Source organism: Equus quagga, chromosome 2 (genome assembly GCF_021613505.1).
Source record: "Equus quagga isolate Etosha38 chromosome 2, UCLA_HA_Equagga_1.0, whole genome shotgun sequence".
In the NCBI taxonomy this organism is placed as follows: Eukaryota; Metazoa; Chordata; class Mammalia; order Perissodactyla; family Equidae; genus Equus; species Equus quagga.
Genome location: NC_060268.1, coordinates 30,361,768 through 30,378,886, shown reverse-complemented (window position 1 = coordinate 30,378,886; position 17,119 = coordinate 30,361,768).

Genomic DNA, 17,119 nt, shown 5'->3' with positions numbered 1-17,119 from the left:
TGACTTTGTGTTACCTGAAAGGAACAAATCAAAATAACTATAAGGTAATACAACACAGCTATTGAGAGAAGCAGACATCATCAGTTTTCAAATTCTGATATTAAAGAAAAATCTTCACCCTCGGTCACAAAAATCCCTTGAAAATGTCATACAATAGTTCATTTATTTAAGAAATGTTCGTTGAGCAGCTGCCGCGAAGACCTTCTGTGTACTTGGCACTGTTCCACATTCTGGAATGAAACACACACCCTGTCTTTATGTAGTTTGTAGTATAGTTGTCAAGCTAGACACTAAATAATTAATCACATAACTGGATGATTATAATGGTATTAAGTTCTTTGAAGAATAAAACAAAGTGTTATGAGAATTATAAGAGCTCAATGTAGTGCCATCCACTCTGGTCTGGAAGAAGATGTTTGCGCTAAGATAGAAATGATGATTAGGAGTTAAATAAGTGAAGAAGAACAGAAAGAGTGATATACCCAGAGGAAAGTCATGGGGAATCCTCTGAAGCATAAAGAAACAGAACACGTTGTAATAAATAAAAGAAGACCAGGAAGGGTCTGATCAGAGCAGAATTCTCTAGGGTGTGTACAGAATTTAGTCTCTATCTTAGAAATGATAGAAAACCATTGAGGCAGAACAGGGAACTATCGTATTAGTGCTTTAAAAAGTTTATAATAGCTGTGAAGTGAAGAATGTAATAGAGGGATTGAGAGGGGAGAAAGAGAGACAAATTATGAGTCTATCTCAGGACCATATCAAATCAGTGTAGAAAGGACGAATTTGTCAACAAATAGTATTGACACAACTTAACCATACTTGGCAAAAATAATAGAATCCCTTAAAACAGTAACTAAAATGAGCTTTTTAATTTTATTTCATTTTTATTTATTTATTTATTTTTAATTTGTTTGTGAGGAAGATTAGCCCTGAGCTAACATCTGTGCCCATCTTCCTCCACTTTAGATATGGCACGCATGTCACAAGCATGGCCTGATAAGAGGTGCATAGCTCTGCATCTGGCATCCAAGCCTGGGAAATCTGGGCCACCAAAGCCGAGTGCATGAACTTACCCACTATGCAACCAGAATGGTCCCTACAATGAGTTTTTAATGGCTATTTAAATAAAAATAAAAGAAACAAAATATAAAAGTAAATATGGGATTATTTTTAGATAATCCTTATGTGTGAAAAAAATCTTTCTAAGCTATCCCCACATGTGCAAATCATGCAGAAAAAAAAAAATGACACTCAGATGCAAAAATTTAAATTTTTGAAATGAAAATATTTTTATATTTATTTGAAAATAAATTTTTAAGCCAAAAAACAAATGTGGGAAAATAGTTGTTAAATATAACGATAAACCAAATTTAAAAAGACATAAACACTTGAAAAAATAAGAAATCAAAATAGTCAACATATGAAGAACAGCAAATGCACTAGTAATTACGGTAATGTAAATGAAACAATATGGAGTTGCTATTATGTTTGTAGAAAAATATCAGAGTTAAAAATATATGGATAAATTGAGTGAGGCTGTGAGGAAACAGACTCTCTCATGCTCTGCAATTCAGAGTATAAATTCATACACCTTCCCCATAACCACAATTTCAAAATACATATCAAATATTTAAAAATTGCCCTATTACTAAGATTCCCATGACAAAATTTTTTTAAAGTAATAACAGCAGATAAGCTGAAATATTTAGGTATTGGGACAAGTCCTGTACAATTATTTATAAAAAGAAAAAGATGGGAAATAACCTAAATCTAAAGAATGAGGTATTTAATCATAATACAATAGTGCTGTAAATTACAGTATAATACTACATCAAACTGGGAAAGGCATTCAACCTTATATGTAGAAAAATATGAAAATGTTTGTACTGAACTTTTAATTAAAAAGAGCAGCTTACAAAAGAAAATGTTAGAAAACACATTTAAAAAACATTAAGCCTAGAAAATAGAAATAAAGAATAAGCAACAGATTGTTGATCTTTGGACATGCATGTTTTATTAGGTTGAACCATATGAAATTGGTATTTCAATACATCAAAAATAGTCAAGTATCACTTTCACAGAATTCAACTAATACGTTATGTTTTCTTGTAAGTTTTTCTGAACTATTTTCCCTTTTCATAACCAAAGGTTGTTCACGCTTATTCCATACCTGAATTGAATACCATGGATCCCCTACTTGTACTGCCACCACCAAGCTTTCCTCAACTTTTCCCCACACTACTGTCAATCATTCTTTCTCATGTCATCACTTCTCCTTATGCCACTCTACATCATGCCCAGGCTCCAGCTTGGGTACAACCCTGCACCATATAAGCAAGTAGGAGCACTATAGACCCACTATAGCCAAGAATAGTCTTGAGGGCTGCTGTCTAGGCAGTAATTGGAATCCTGAGGATTACGGATGTGGAGCAGATACTGTAGCCAACACGAAACATTCCAGGGGTGATGCTAGGGAGACCTGACAGAAGGGCACTGGATGGAGAATTTTATAGCTAACAGCTGGGAAAAATAGAGCATAATTGAATCAGAGAGGATGATGGGACAATCACAGCGGTGAATGACAATGGATGTCACTTACAAAGAGCTACCAGTTGTTTTTACATTTTGACCATGTAATTTGTGGATTTCAAAAGATGTCTATTATGAAATGTAGAACATATATTCAGTATGATCACAATTTAGAAGATGAGGAAATAATTGTTTTAAAGACTCAGAGATAATACAGTAAAAGGAAATTACCAATACTTTTCTCTCAGTAATGAAAATAAATGGTTGATCTTGTTGCTTTTCCTTATTTTTCTTATTTTCTTTATTTTCTAAAATTCAGTATTTTAAAACTAAATATCAGTTGACTTCAACTAATACAGTACAATGGGAGAAAAAGAGGCAATAGCGTCATTAGGTAAGAATGTAAGCAATTTATGCTAAAATATGTTAGTGCACTGACTGCATAAAGGGGAGTTCAAACTAAAAAGGAAAAGAAAAATACAAAAACAAGTAACCCACAGTTGAAAAACTATAAATGATTACTAAACTCCTTTAAAGATATTCAACCAATCATTAAGAAAATGCAATTTTAAAAGAAGAACTTTGTTTTGCTTTATTGTTTTCTCCTAATAGACTGGCAAAGACAAAAGAAAAGGAAAGAGGTAGAGATTAACCCCAGTGTGTTCAAAGGTGTCCTTATAATAGGAATTCTTATGCATGATTGGTGAGAGTGGGGGTTAGTAATATTTATTAGAATTTAAATTGTCCAAATATAGACAATAACAACGGTACTTGAGGCCCCAAACCCTAAACAGAGGGTTAAATTCATGGAGGAACCATCATAACCAAAAGGAAATCCCACAGCTTACTTGCACATTGTTGATATATATATATGCATATATATATTCATATATTCAGTGCACTATTATCCAGTAGCAATAGCAAAGAATAACCAAAATATAAATTAATACAGGAAATTTTAATCAAATTATAATGCAGCTATATCGTGAAACACTATGAATCTATTAAAAACAATGGTACAGCTGTACATAACAGAGACTCAAAGTGAAAAAATCTTGCATAATAGAATCAAAAATAAGATTCTGTACGTTTGCACATAAAAACATCTTAAATAACAAATGCCTCCCTTTTAGGAATTATTAATGTAGTAAAATGTGATTGATTATACTTGACTTTAACTTCCTAAAAACTTTTTTTCTGCATTTTTGGATGACTTTTACAAAGAATTAACATTTATTACTAAAAAAAAATGCTTTCTTCAAAATGCGAAAGTGAAAACTCAAGAGTCACAGCATGTTAAATGAAGAAATACAGCACAAATATTGGAAAAAATAAAACAAAACTTTACTAGTAGGTGATCAACTCTTTTCTTATCAAAAGTCAAAACTATCAGTATAACAAAAATTCTCAGCAAGGAGTCCATCTTGAGGTGCAAGCTTTATATTTTTATGTTTTCAATACCGTCTTCTTCTGGAAAGTCTGTGTATGTTGGTGTTAATTGGTGCATTTCTTGATTGATTAAGGATGGAAATGATTTTAAACAAGAGAGGAAAAGGGAAGGAAGTGACAGAGATAGAATAAAAAACAGGAGAAAAGAGAACTAGAAGTAAGCAGTTGAGAGAGGAAGAGAAAAGAGAAAAGGCAGTCTCTGTGAGAGTCATCTGATTACATCCTGCCTAAACTTCAAGGACGTTTACTCCTTCACCAAAGTTTAGACTCCTTCATATGAGCAATCTCTCCTCTGTCTATCCCCAGTATCACATCTTGATTCTCCCCTACCCCAAAAATGTACTCTCCAATTTTCTCAAACTACTTGGATAACCCAATTTTTGTTTGTTAATGTTAGTTTGTCTGCTTGCTTGCTTGCTTGCTTCTCATGACTGAACTGATAACATGCGCTCTCTGAGTTCTGCTGTTTCTCACCTGTAAGTACAATTCGTACAACACTGCCTCAAAGACAGCCTCTCTTTCTTCCAGCTGCAATTGACAGCTTATTTCTTTATACGCTCATGTCATGCTGTGCAAGCATAATTTTATGATACTACTTTATAATTGACATTTGACTATCACGTGTGTCACTTCTACCATATCAATGAGTTCCCTAAAGAGAGATAGCATCTTATTAATGAATTCTGGCCCATAGTAAGTGTTCAACAAATGTTTATCAGTGCATGGGTGGTTAGATGGATAGTCTGATGATAAGAGTACCTTGGTATGTAATATTTTATCCAACGTTTTTGATCCTATCCATAGAAGGGTTAATTACGTTGTCAATCAAAAAAGGTTTTAAGCATCTGACAGGGTGAATTAATCCCTCTCAACTTTCCTATTACTTTATCATAAGCCTTCAACAAGTCTAAGGGAGGTTCATTCAAAGGATAATGTGAATTCAAATTGAATTTTGAAACACATATGTGTATCTTATTTTAATTAATATTGCTAAAAAAGAATTGATAGAGAGTTCAGCTAGCACCATTCCCATAGAAGAATATGGAAAAGCAAGCTAGAAAAGATAGAGACCTAACAAATGGGCAGCCCTGTTGAAACACTAGCTGTGTTAAGGAGGCTACCCTCAGGGTCACTGCCTAAATCCCTGTCTTTGAGAGGTTGGGATGCACAAGCAATGGGGCTGGCTCCTGAAATTTGGTGCTGACATTCCCTCCAGACACCCGACTACCCGGGTGAGTTTTGCTTTATTATTTATTGGCTAAATATTTGTATAACTAAATATTTATGCCCTATTTTATTTTCTTATGAAGCATACTTCATTATGTTTCAGATTCCTCCACAGCAACTTTAATTCTTATTTGCCCATTCATCTCTGAATGCTCAGTTCAGTGAACTTCCCAGACCTCACATGCTAAAGCTTTTCTCACTGCAGCTCAGAGCTACATTACTTCCTTCCAATGAATCCTTAGATTCTCATTAAATGAAGCAGGAGCTAGAAATGGCAGCAGCAATAGAAGCTATGTGCTGTTGGCAGTGTACAAACAATGGCATGGTGATACCCCTCACTCATCATCGACATACTAAGTGTGTTCCTTCATCTTTTAAACTCTCTCTAACCTGAACTATGGATTCACCTTCCATGTCCTTCTTTTGATACCTACAAATATCTCAACACATGCTTGTTTTGTAAACTATTTATATCATTGGCTATTTCTACATGAGAAGACTACCTTTCCCTATTAAAACATGAAATAGTCAAAAGTAGACAGCAAATTGTCAATATTCAGCTGTTTTACACTATTCATCACTTTTTTTCTGCTTATCTTGCTTAGTTCAAAATGACCAAAATGTTTGCAAAGATATTCACAAACTCCTGTCTTTCTCTAATTCCTTGGGTGAGTCTTCCCTTTGTTATTACTCCTTTATCTTTTTAGTACGGGTTAGAAATCATTGAAACAAATATGATATTTTTCAACTCTTTACTCCCCACAAAATTTGTAACACTAAATTTGGGATGCTTGTATTAATTGGTATTGATGATATCTGACCAAATGAAACAATCTCTTGGAAAACTATTTTTTAATGATGTTTTACTTATTTGATGTCTCCCTTCCAAAAACCTTTAACTTATTGTAGAATATATTCTTAGGGATTTTTATCTGATGACTTTATTTGTACATTTGTGGAAGCATTTGTAAAGAAACTCATTTTTAAATATACCTTATCAATAAAAAGTCTGTGATCTACCCAATAAAATCCAAATATATTGTTCACACACTTGAAGAAATAGTACAAGCAAGCAATAAATATTTATCATCTCTATTGTCTGTCCACTGCAAAAATAATCAAACTCTGAAAATTCTGTAGTGAATTTGCACGTTGAGTTTATGTTTTTAACCAGAGGAACCAAAGTTCCTGTTCATTCCTCCAACTAATTCTGTGAGAACAAGAAGGAATAAAGCACAATATTACAAAGGAGCACAGTGTAATCCTGGCAGTGAGGAAGCCGAATCACTGAAAGCCTCTCTCATTTCTGTTTTCTCCACCTTCACTGGTTGACTTCACTCTCCCTGCCCTGACTTGTGTCCAACAAGACTCAGTGACCCACCAGAAAATTTTTGACGCCTTCTACAAACCGACCCTTCTGTTAAAGTATGCATATTTCCCTAACAATTTTTAATTCACTACTTTGTGAACTTCAAAGGACTTTCTCTACATGTGAATAATGAAACTTCTAAGACACTGAAGTATAATGAAGTCATCTAAAAAGTTTATTTCTGGGGCTGGCCCCGTGGCACAGCAGTTAGGTTCCCATGCTCTGCTTTAGCAACCTAGGGTTTGCCAGTTCAGAGCCTGGGCATGGACATCTGCATCCTTTATCAAACCATGCTGTGGCAGGCATCCCACATATAAAGTAGAGGAAGATGGGAGCAGATGTTAGATCAGGGCCAACCTTCCTCAGCAAAAAGAGGAGAGTTGGCGGTGGATATTAGCTCAGGGCTAATCTTCCTCAAAAAAATAATAAATAAATAAATAAAAAGTATATTTCTATCAAGTGGGACTCACCGCCCATGACACATTTTTATTTCCAGAAGAGTGTTCACCAAACCTGACATGACTGGTAGAATATTATCGCTCTTCACTCCTTCCCCATTCTTACACCTGCTCATCCACAAGCATGAAACCTAGAATACCTCTAGAGTCATGTAGATATTCCTGTAGTTTCAAGGACAATAATACCACGTCTGGGGTAGAAAATACAATACAAAGTGAAACATCCTTGAATAAATACAGACAACCAGCAGAATTCACCTGAGCCAAAAGTACGAGATGTGGAAGGAAATAAAACAGGTGTAGTCTTGAGTTTTCAAAGACTTTCAAGGCACACTGCAAAGCAGTCCACCTAATAATCAACTGTCCAAGTTGTTCTAATTCCTTCTGGAAAATGCTATGATCCAGACCCCAAAAAATCTTCCCATAAATCAGGGTATAATCTGGACATATAGAACAACCCATGTAACCTGAAACAAAAATTTTAATTTTACCCTACTAGACGTTATCACTCAGGAGATAGTCAATAAACATTGAATTGTAAAAGAGAGAGAAAAACCTTGTAATTCTGAAATTTCAGCAAACTATCAACTTTAATTTTATCTTGTGCACCTACCTGAAGAAAAAAATGAAGAAAAAAACAGATCTCAGAAAGCAATCTTCAAATAATGCCTGTATTGTTTTAAAATCTCTCCATTTTGATGCTCTGTGGTTATTCGTGGGACATAGCTATGGTAAGTTAGAGCTGCTCCAGCACAAACATCAGCTCTCAGTGACTACTTGATACTTTCGTGACCTAATAGTCTTCGGTCCATTCATCTCGGGAATTCTGCCTTGGAATCCCTATGGCCTGAAGAAAAACAGAATATTAGAAGTTTGGTACACAGTTAAATTAAATTAAAGGAAAACAAAGAAATATTTATGCAACCAACTACACCTGAGGGATTCTGTAAAGGAGAATCAATATTTCTAGGCAGTAAAGTTACCTCCTAAACGAATATTGGTGAACAGGGAAGAGCTATTACCACATTGAATAAGCATAGCTTAAAATCCTGTTGTGAAGCATATTCTCAATAAAAAAACTTCAGTGAGAAACTCTGCACCTGTGTTCCCATTTTAATGAAGTTAAGTCTCAGGTAAAATAAGTAACTCGACCGATGTCGCCCTACTGATTGTGGAGCCAAGACTCAGATCCAGATTTGTCTGATAGCAGAGAAAACGTAATTAACCACTATAGTGCACTGTCTGTCTTTTATGTCATTGTTGTAGCACATTAACAGAGGTTCACAGGTTTATGTAGCTTTTCAATTTAATAATCAATATGACAGATATCTCATGCCACATTTACAGCAAGGTTGTGAGATAAACAAGCAATATTCTTTTGACTTAATAGATGAAAAATGAGAGCTCACAGATATGATTCACTTAAGGTTGGTAGCAGGACAGAGGCGAGAACTCATATAATCCTGGGATTCTGTCCAAATGTCAGACATACTAAATGCTTGGAGTGCTGCTCAGAAAAGAAAACCAAAGAAATACAAAATTCAGTCTCACACACCTTAATCACAGACATTCCAAGCTATGATAAAAATTCCTTTTAAACACATGGTTTCATTTGAAATAAATATGCAAACTTAATTGTTGTTAATGAAATTACCATCAATCATTTCCTGTTTACTAAATATTATGCCCGGTTCTTCATGAAGCCTAATCTGGGGAGCTTAAATGTAGCTGGGAAATTTTGTGAGCTAGTTGCTTAAAAATCTCAGGGTACAAAGAGGATATAAAGTTGTATGATTTTTAAATCATGCTTATCCAAAGTAAAGGGCCATTAGTTAATTAATTAATTAATAATAGAAATTAGTCCCTCAAAGATGAGTGTGATCTGTCTAAAAAAATTAATCGTAATTAAATTGTGGTGAGTGAAAGAACAGAGCGCGCATATATCAGCTTTCAAGAAACTGTTATAGTTAGAGAGTGAGCTTTCTATCTCTGGAAGAATGAAAGCAAACTCAATAATCTTCTAAGAGAATTGCCAGAGCGTATGTTTATGTTCGATAATTTCTTAAGTATTTTCATACAGAATAGTTTATGAGTCATTACTATAACTTCTTTGGAGGTAATTTGGACTACACATTAAATGGTAAAACAGCAGTTGGAAAGTAAAATAATTTATTCATTATCCATTATTATTGAGCTAAAAAACACATTTCAACAGTCACTGATTTAAATATACTTTAATTGCCAGATTAAATGAATTAGAACAGATTTCTGATTCACCCATTCAATCTCACGAGAAAAAGAAGTGGAAAATCTAGTCAATAAACTGATTATTTGATTTCCATGATATTAAACAGATATTTTGACTGAGTGAATCAGTTGGTATTGGATTGTGGAAGCAGCCCTAAACATGGGACTCCATGCAGGCCTGTGCCTTTCAGAGCGAGAAATGTCACAGGGATGATTACTACCAAGCATGATCAATGTGGGAGTGGGCAACACGTGTTCATTCTTTTACTCATTAATGTTTATTGAATACTTTCTGCTTGTCAACTAGAACAAAATGTTTTTGAATCTTAAGATCTCATATGTGACTTTAGGAGACTATCATCCATGGAGGCAAAACCTGTGCTTTTAGGAGTTGAGGCCCTGACAATTTTGGCTGCTCAAAAATCTATTGCATATTGAACTGAAAAGATGACTGAAATTTTTATTATAAAAGTGGCTTCTTTACATTAAGATGTGCAGAATCCCAAGTTAAGATGTAAATAGGTTACTTTAAAATATTTTATATATCTATCTAGTTTGTTCAATATTAACACATATATGGTAAAAGAAGATCAAGAAGTATGAAAGAGGGTTAAATTCCTCTTTCCTTTCTCAGCTTCCCAAAAGTAATCGCTGTTAAATATTTTCTTTTGCATGTTTTGAAAAGTCTTCTGTGCATATATAGTATATTCCTCTTTAAGTACAAAAGGAATCACACTATATATACTGTGGAATTTATTTCCAGAAAATTTTCTAAGAGCTAAACCTTGCCAGTTTGGGAACCAGGGAAGTGAAACATTGATCTCTAAAATTCCTACAAAATGTGATGTGAAATACTGAGTCTTTGAATGGGCCTCCAAGTTAGAGTGGATCTGTGCTAAAGGTATAAACAATTTTTAAATGTAAACACTACAGAGGAAAGATTAAAACTCAAGCAAACTGCATTCTAAGTAGCTATGCAGAAATAGAGGTAGAAGGCATAAGTGCAAGATTGCTAATAATCTAGCTGCAAACTTTGAAAGACAGGAACGTGAATTATCAAGGAAGACAGAAATAAAGTTACACATGTCTTCCTACAAGGACCTCAAGTATTTTTCTGTCCCCAGATCAAAGAACCACTGCTTCACTTGGATGGGTGGTTCATACACTTCAGGACTGTCTTGAATTGGCAGAGGAGCTGTGCTTATTTGAGAATTGGCTTGTTAATATTTTTTTTTTTATTGGCTAATTGGTCTGTTTAATTCTTTTTTTTTTCCCTGTGAGAGAGATTTGCTCTGCTCTAACATCTGTTGTCAATATTCCTCTTTTTTTGCTTTAGGAAGATTAGCCCTGAGCTAACATCTATGCCCATCTTCCTCTATTTTTGTATGTGGATCACTGCCACAGCATGGCTGACACGTGGTGTATGTCCAGGGCTGGGATATGAACCCATCAACCCGGACTGCCATGGCGGAGTGCTCTAGACTTACTCACTATGCTATGGAGCTGGTCCTCTCAGTTTAATATTTTAAAAATAATTTCTAGAGTAAATTTTGGTAATATTTTCATTAAAACTGATCAATTTTATTTTGTATTTGAAGTTCATTTTTTAAAACAAATATAAAATTCTTTTTTTTTAATTGAGGTTATGATAGTTTTCAACATTGTGAAATTTCGGTTGTACATTATTATTTGTCAGTCACCATACAGATGCACCCCTTAACCCTTTCTGCCCACCCCGTACCCCCTTCCCCTGGTAACCACTAAGCTGTTCTCTTTCTCCATTTATTTAGCTTCCACATATGAGTGAAAGCATATCATGTTTGTCTTTCTCTGTCTGGCTTATTTTGCTTAACGTAATACCCTCAAGGCCAATCCATGTTGTTGTGAATGGGATAATTTTGTCTTTTTATGGCTGAGTAGTATTCCATTGTATGTATATATATATATATATATATATATATATATATATATATTTACATATATATACCATGACTTCTTTATCAGATCATGAACCTCTGTGCTTGTGGTGATTTGTTCATCCTCAATTAAAATACAGTGAAATTGTGATTTCTTTACTTAAAAATATTAGCTGGCATTTTAAAAATATTAGCTAAATATTTCACTTACCATACTTGCCTCAAAGAAATTATCTTGGAATTATTTGATTCTAATACAAATCTGATTTCTAATTACTTAATATTTCCTTTCTGTATACTATTTTCTGCCACTTTGATTGGATTTACTATATTATTCATCATATAAATTCTAAAGTTAAAAACAATTATAATAATTTGTTCATTCTTATTTGGTTATGTTAAAAGTTTATAAGAGGTATAAAATTTTGTCTGAGCAATGTTTTAGCTACAATCTACAGTTTCTGGTGACTATTATTATCATTATTATCATATCCAGATTACTTAAAATTTGAAATTATATTTTACTTGACTAAAAGTTGTAGAGAATATTTTCTTTTTAGTATTGATCTTATTTTATCTCTTCACTTATCATATCGATTACACTTCTTGAAAGGTTTTTAGTAGTTTCCTTAGAGTTAGAAATATACATTTTTAATTAATCTAAATTCAATTTCAAATAACACTGTACTGCTTCACATGCAGTACAGGTACCTTATAACAGAGAATTCTCAATTCCTCCCTTCTGTCCCTTTGTGACATTATTATCATTTATTTGTTTATTGATATGTTTAACCATCCAATACATTATTACTATTAGTGCTTTAAACAGGGAGTTACCTTTTAAATCAATGAAGAATAATGAAAAACATTTTATTCTATCATTTATTTCTTCTCCAGCACCCTTCATTTCTTTACGTAGATCCAAATTTCTGCCTTGTCTTATTTTCTTGCTGCCTGATGATTTTTTTTTTTTTAACATTTATTGCAGGGTAGCTTTGCTGGCTATGGATTCCTCCATTATATGTCTGTGAACTTGTTATTTCTCCTTCACCTTTGGAGGAAAATTTCACTACATATGGAATTCTAGATCAATTTTTTTTTCCTTTCAATCCATTCAATATTTTATTCCACTCCTCTTGCTTGCATGGTCTCTAACAAGAAGCCCACTGTAATTTTTATCAAGTTCCTCTATTGGTAAGATATTCTCCCCTCACCATTGGTTTCTTTCAAGATTTTCCTTTTGTCTTTTGATTTCCTCATTGTTTTGGGTTTTTTTTTGAAAAAGATTAGCTCTGAGCTAATATCTGCTGCCAATCCTTCTCTCTCTTTTTGCTGAGGAAGATTGGCCCTGAGCTAACATCCATGCCCATCTTCCTCTACTCTATATGTGGAATGCCTGCCACAGCATGGCTTGATAAGTGATGCATAGGTTCAAGACTGGGATCTGAATTGGTGAACCTCAGGCTGCCGAAGTGGAGTATGCAAACTTAACCACTTGGCTGGCCCCCTTGCTGGTTGTATTTCATATGTCTACCTGTAGGGTTTTGTTTTGTATGTATCATTCTTGGTCTTCTCTGGGCTCCCTGGATATGGGTTCTTTCATTATTTTTTGACAGTTCTCAGTCATTATTATTGCAAATATTTCTTCTGCTCTGTTCTCCTTTTCTTCTCCCTGTAGTATCTCACATACACATATACAGTACACAATGAGGAAAGGACAATCCCCTCAACAAATGGTGTTAGGAAACCCGGACCACCACATACAAAAAAATAAAAGTGGACTATTATCTTACATCATACATGAAAATTAACTCAAAATGGACTAAAGGCTTGAATGTAAGAACTGAAACCATAAAACTGCTAAGAGAAAACATAGGCAGCAAGCTCCTCGACATCACTTTTGGTGAGGAAGTTTAAGATCTGACTCCAACGGCTGGACAATAAAAGCAAAAGTAAACAAATGAGACTACATCAAACTAAAAGTCTTCTGCACAGTGAGGGAAACCATCAACGAAATTAAAAGACAATCTACTGACTAATGAAGATATCAGAAAATCATATATCTGATAAGGGGTTAATATCCAAAACATATGAAGAACTCATACAACTCAAAACAAAACAACAAGCAACCTGATTAAAAAATGAACAGAGGATCCAAACAGAGATTTTTCCAAAGACATATACATGGCCAACAAGCACATGAAAAGATGCTCAACATCACTAGTCATCAGGGAAACGCAGATCAAAACTACGATGAGATATCACCTCACACCTTCAGAATGGCTATTATCAAAAAGACAAGGAATTACAGGTACTGGCAAGGATATGAAGAAAAGGGCACCTTTGAGCACTGTTTGTGTGAATCAAAATAGATGCAGCCACTATAGAAAACAGTACGGAGTTTACTCAAAACATTAAAAATAGAACTACCATATGATCCAGTAAGCCGCTTTTGGGTAATTATGCAAAGAAATTAAAAATACTAATTCAACAAGATATACGCACTTCTATGTTCTTGCAGCATTATTTACAATGGCTAAGATGTAGAAATAGCCTAAGTGTCCATTGACAGATGAATGGATAAAGATGTAGTATCTGTATGCAATGAAATATTACTCAGCAATAAAAAAGAATGGAATCTTGCCATTTGAAATGACATGGATGGACCTTGAGGACGTTATCCTAACTGAAATAAGTGAGGAAGAGAAAGATGAATACTGAATGATTTCACCTATATGTGGAATCTAAAAGACAAAACAAATGAACAAAGAAAAACAACTCATAAATACGAAGAAAAGATTTGTGGTTTCCAGAGGGGAGAGAGGACAAGGAGTGGGAGAAATTGGTGAAGGGGATAAAGAGGTACAAACTTCATGGGCATGTAATGTAAAGCATGGTGACTATAGTCAATAACATTGTATTGCACATTAGAAAATTGCCAAGAGAATAAATCTTAAAAAGTTTTCATCACAAGACAAAAAGTTTGAACTCTGGATGGTGACAGCTGGTAACTAGATTTATTGTGGCGAATATTTTTCAGTGTATATAACTATCAAATTATTATGTTGTACACCTGAAACTCATATAAAGTTATATGTCAATTATATGTCAATAAAATAAATAAATACAAAAAATTTAAAAAGAAAGATAAGGAAAGAAATAAAAATTTCTACTTGTTGATAGGTACAGTTTCCACTAGTAATAGGAATAGCAATGGAAGGATGTGCTACAGGATTGATGGTTGTTACCTCTAAGACTGGATAACATTAGCAGAGGACAATGAAGGAGGCCTTCAATATTTTCTCCAAACACAGTTAATGAATTGCTTGAATTTTATTAAATTCGACTCTATCCAAATAATATTTCTTTTATAAAGTAGGAAATTAAGTAGAACCCTTCCATTATCTCCTGTCACGAAGAGAAATGCTTATAATACTGTTTATATTCAAACTACTAATTTTCAGGGCCCTGCTCGAGGAAGCACTGAACATATCGAGACCTAATTCCTCTGAAATCCCAGGAAACAGAGTTTCAAATAGATCCTTCCGTCGTGAACACAGTTGCAACATGCCAATGATAAGCTGGCTGTCACAGGCCCATCTACATAACACATCTAACTTCTGCTGGGACTCGAACTGACTTCTTAGTTCACTTTATGACATGGTGGATACAGAGCAAAAGGATGAAAGTTACATCCCCCTGCCAAGCAGAATGGACACGTGTTATAAACGTCATTTTCTTACATATAATAACCTTTTTAGTTGTATTTAACTGACATTACTTAGAAACGGGTGCATGATGCACTCAATTCAGGAAAAGGAGAAAGCTAAGGATCCCCAAGGAACATGGCAAGGAAAGTCTTTCCAAACACTTGGCTCTATTTACAACACAGAGATGGAAAGTTTCCAAGCCCAGAGGCTACTCCTTACAGTATATATTTACCACACTGAGGAGAATGCACTCCCTCCAATGCTGGTCATGGCAGAAAATTTATTGGACTTCATTTCAGACTTCGGTAGAATGGAGAGTAAGCCCTCTCAGTCATTGAAGAAGGATCCGGTTTCAGAGGTGATCTCTATAGAGTAAATATATCCCAGATAACTGATTTTTGAGCTTTCACCTTCAATGCCTTCTCCCTACTTTAAGATGGAAATATTTGTTTTTTCCTGCAGCTTTTTTTAATATCACTTTTGGAGCTTAGAGTTCTGAATGTGTTATTTAGTTAATGTGCTTATGAGAAGTTTACGGGTTTTCTCCTAACTAATCCTGGGATTTCTGATTCCTAACAGTAGTTTCACATACTAACAAAAAAGCACTGCCTTTCTACAGTCTTAGACTTTTCCAGATGCCTAGGTTGGGGAAGATTGGTTTTCAGAGACTATTCAAATTAACCTGATATTTTCTAATTGTTTTTGGATTTTACTTGTTCTACCATTTGATCAAAATAGTAAACGCAGAAAACTTCAGTCATTAACATTAACAGGCCTAAGTGCAAACCAATGAAGAAAAGCAATGAAGTTAAAATGATTTTAATATAAATATGAACATCTTTTCCTATGTTATTGGCTTTATATTTGCTTGTGTCTGAATTACCTCTTCATGGAACAAAATGTCTACTTTAGAAATCTTTTTTATTTTCTTAGTCTTGTCAAAATCAGAAGCGATCTGTAGTAGGGAAGTATATTGGAGGCTTGAGAGTCAGACAGACTTCAGTTTATATTCTAGTTCTGTTACTTTCCATCTTATGACTTGGAAAAATCAAGCTTTTGCATGTATAAAATGGCAATAAGCGTTGTGATTATTGAACTAGATAGCATCCGTAAAGTACTTAGCACAGCAATTGTTACGTAATAAGTGCTAGTTAGGCAACTTTTTAATCATCCAGTTTCTAGCCTGAAAAAGGTAAAGGAAAATAGAGACATGGAGAGATTAAGAGAAACTGAGGAGGAAAGAATGAGAGAAAGGAGGAAGAAAAGTAGGGAGGAAGGGAGGCCTTAACTTTCTGGCTTTTAGTGAAAAAAAATTATTTCTACAGAAATCAATATAAATAATATAGATGAATGGTTTGAGAACAAGTGAACTTAGAGTTTACATTTTCTCTCATCAAGGGCAGTCAGGAGTCAAAGGAGTTTCATTTGTCTGTCATATAAGACAGTCTCAAGAAAGAAATACTTCTTGCCCATGACAGGCAAAGGCCAGTGACAGTTTGGAGCAGATATTGGTCATTAATTCCAGCCCTACTGATTGGTTTCATCCCTAACGGTAAGAACTATTTATAACTATTTGTCTTGAGAAATGATGATGAATCTAATAAGGAATTAATCTCTGTGTTTCTCAATCCCTTGAAGCTTCGGAGGGTGCATTCTGAGCCTGTGCAAGAAGGTGAACCCACTCTTCAATCCTCCAGCTTCTGTTTTCTTATTATCTCCCTTATTTTGCTCCCTACGATTTATTTCTCTTTCTGTCTCCCTTTTTCCTTTAACTTGCTTTATCTGAGTGATTCACTCATGTTGCTTATATCATTCTGGTTTTATTATCATAATTAAAATTGTACTACAAGATAAATATAAAATATTCTTCAAAATTCTAGTATTTTTGTTAAAGCACCATGTGACGTGTCTTGAATTTTTCAACCCCATTTTTTTGTGAACACTATGATCACAAAAACAATAAGTAATGTCTATGTCTTGGCCATTCTATTCCTACTGACACAATATGAAAAAGCATGTTAGCTTTATTTTTGCCAGAAGAATTCAAACACTGTTCCTGTGGTTTCCTGAAAACCATCAAAATTATTTAGCACTTGCTGTATGCTATAACAGATAACACTTATTTAGCACTTACTGTATGTCCCAGAATTTTATGATGTTTTCTTGATTCAACTCATTTAGTCCTCAAAACAATCATATGAGGTAGTAACT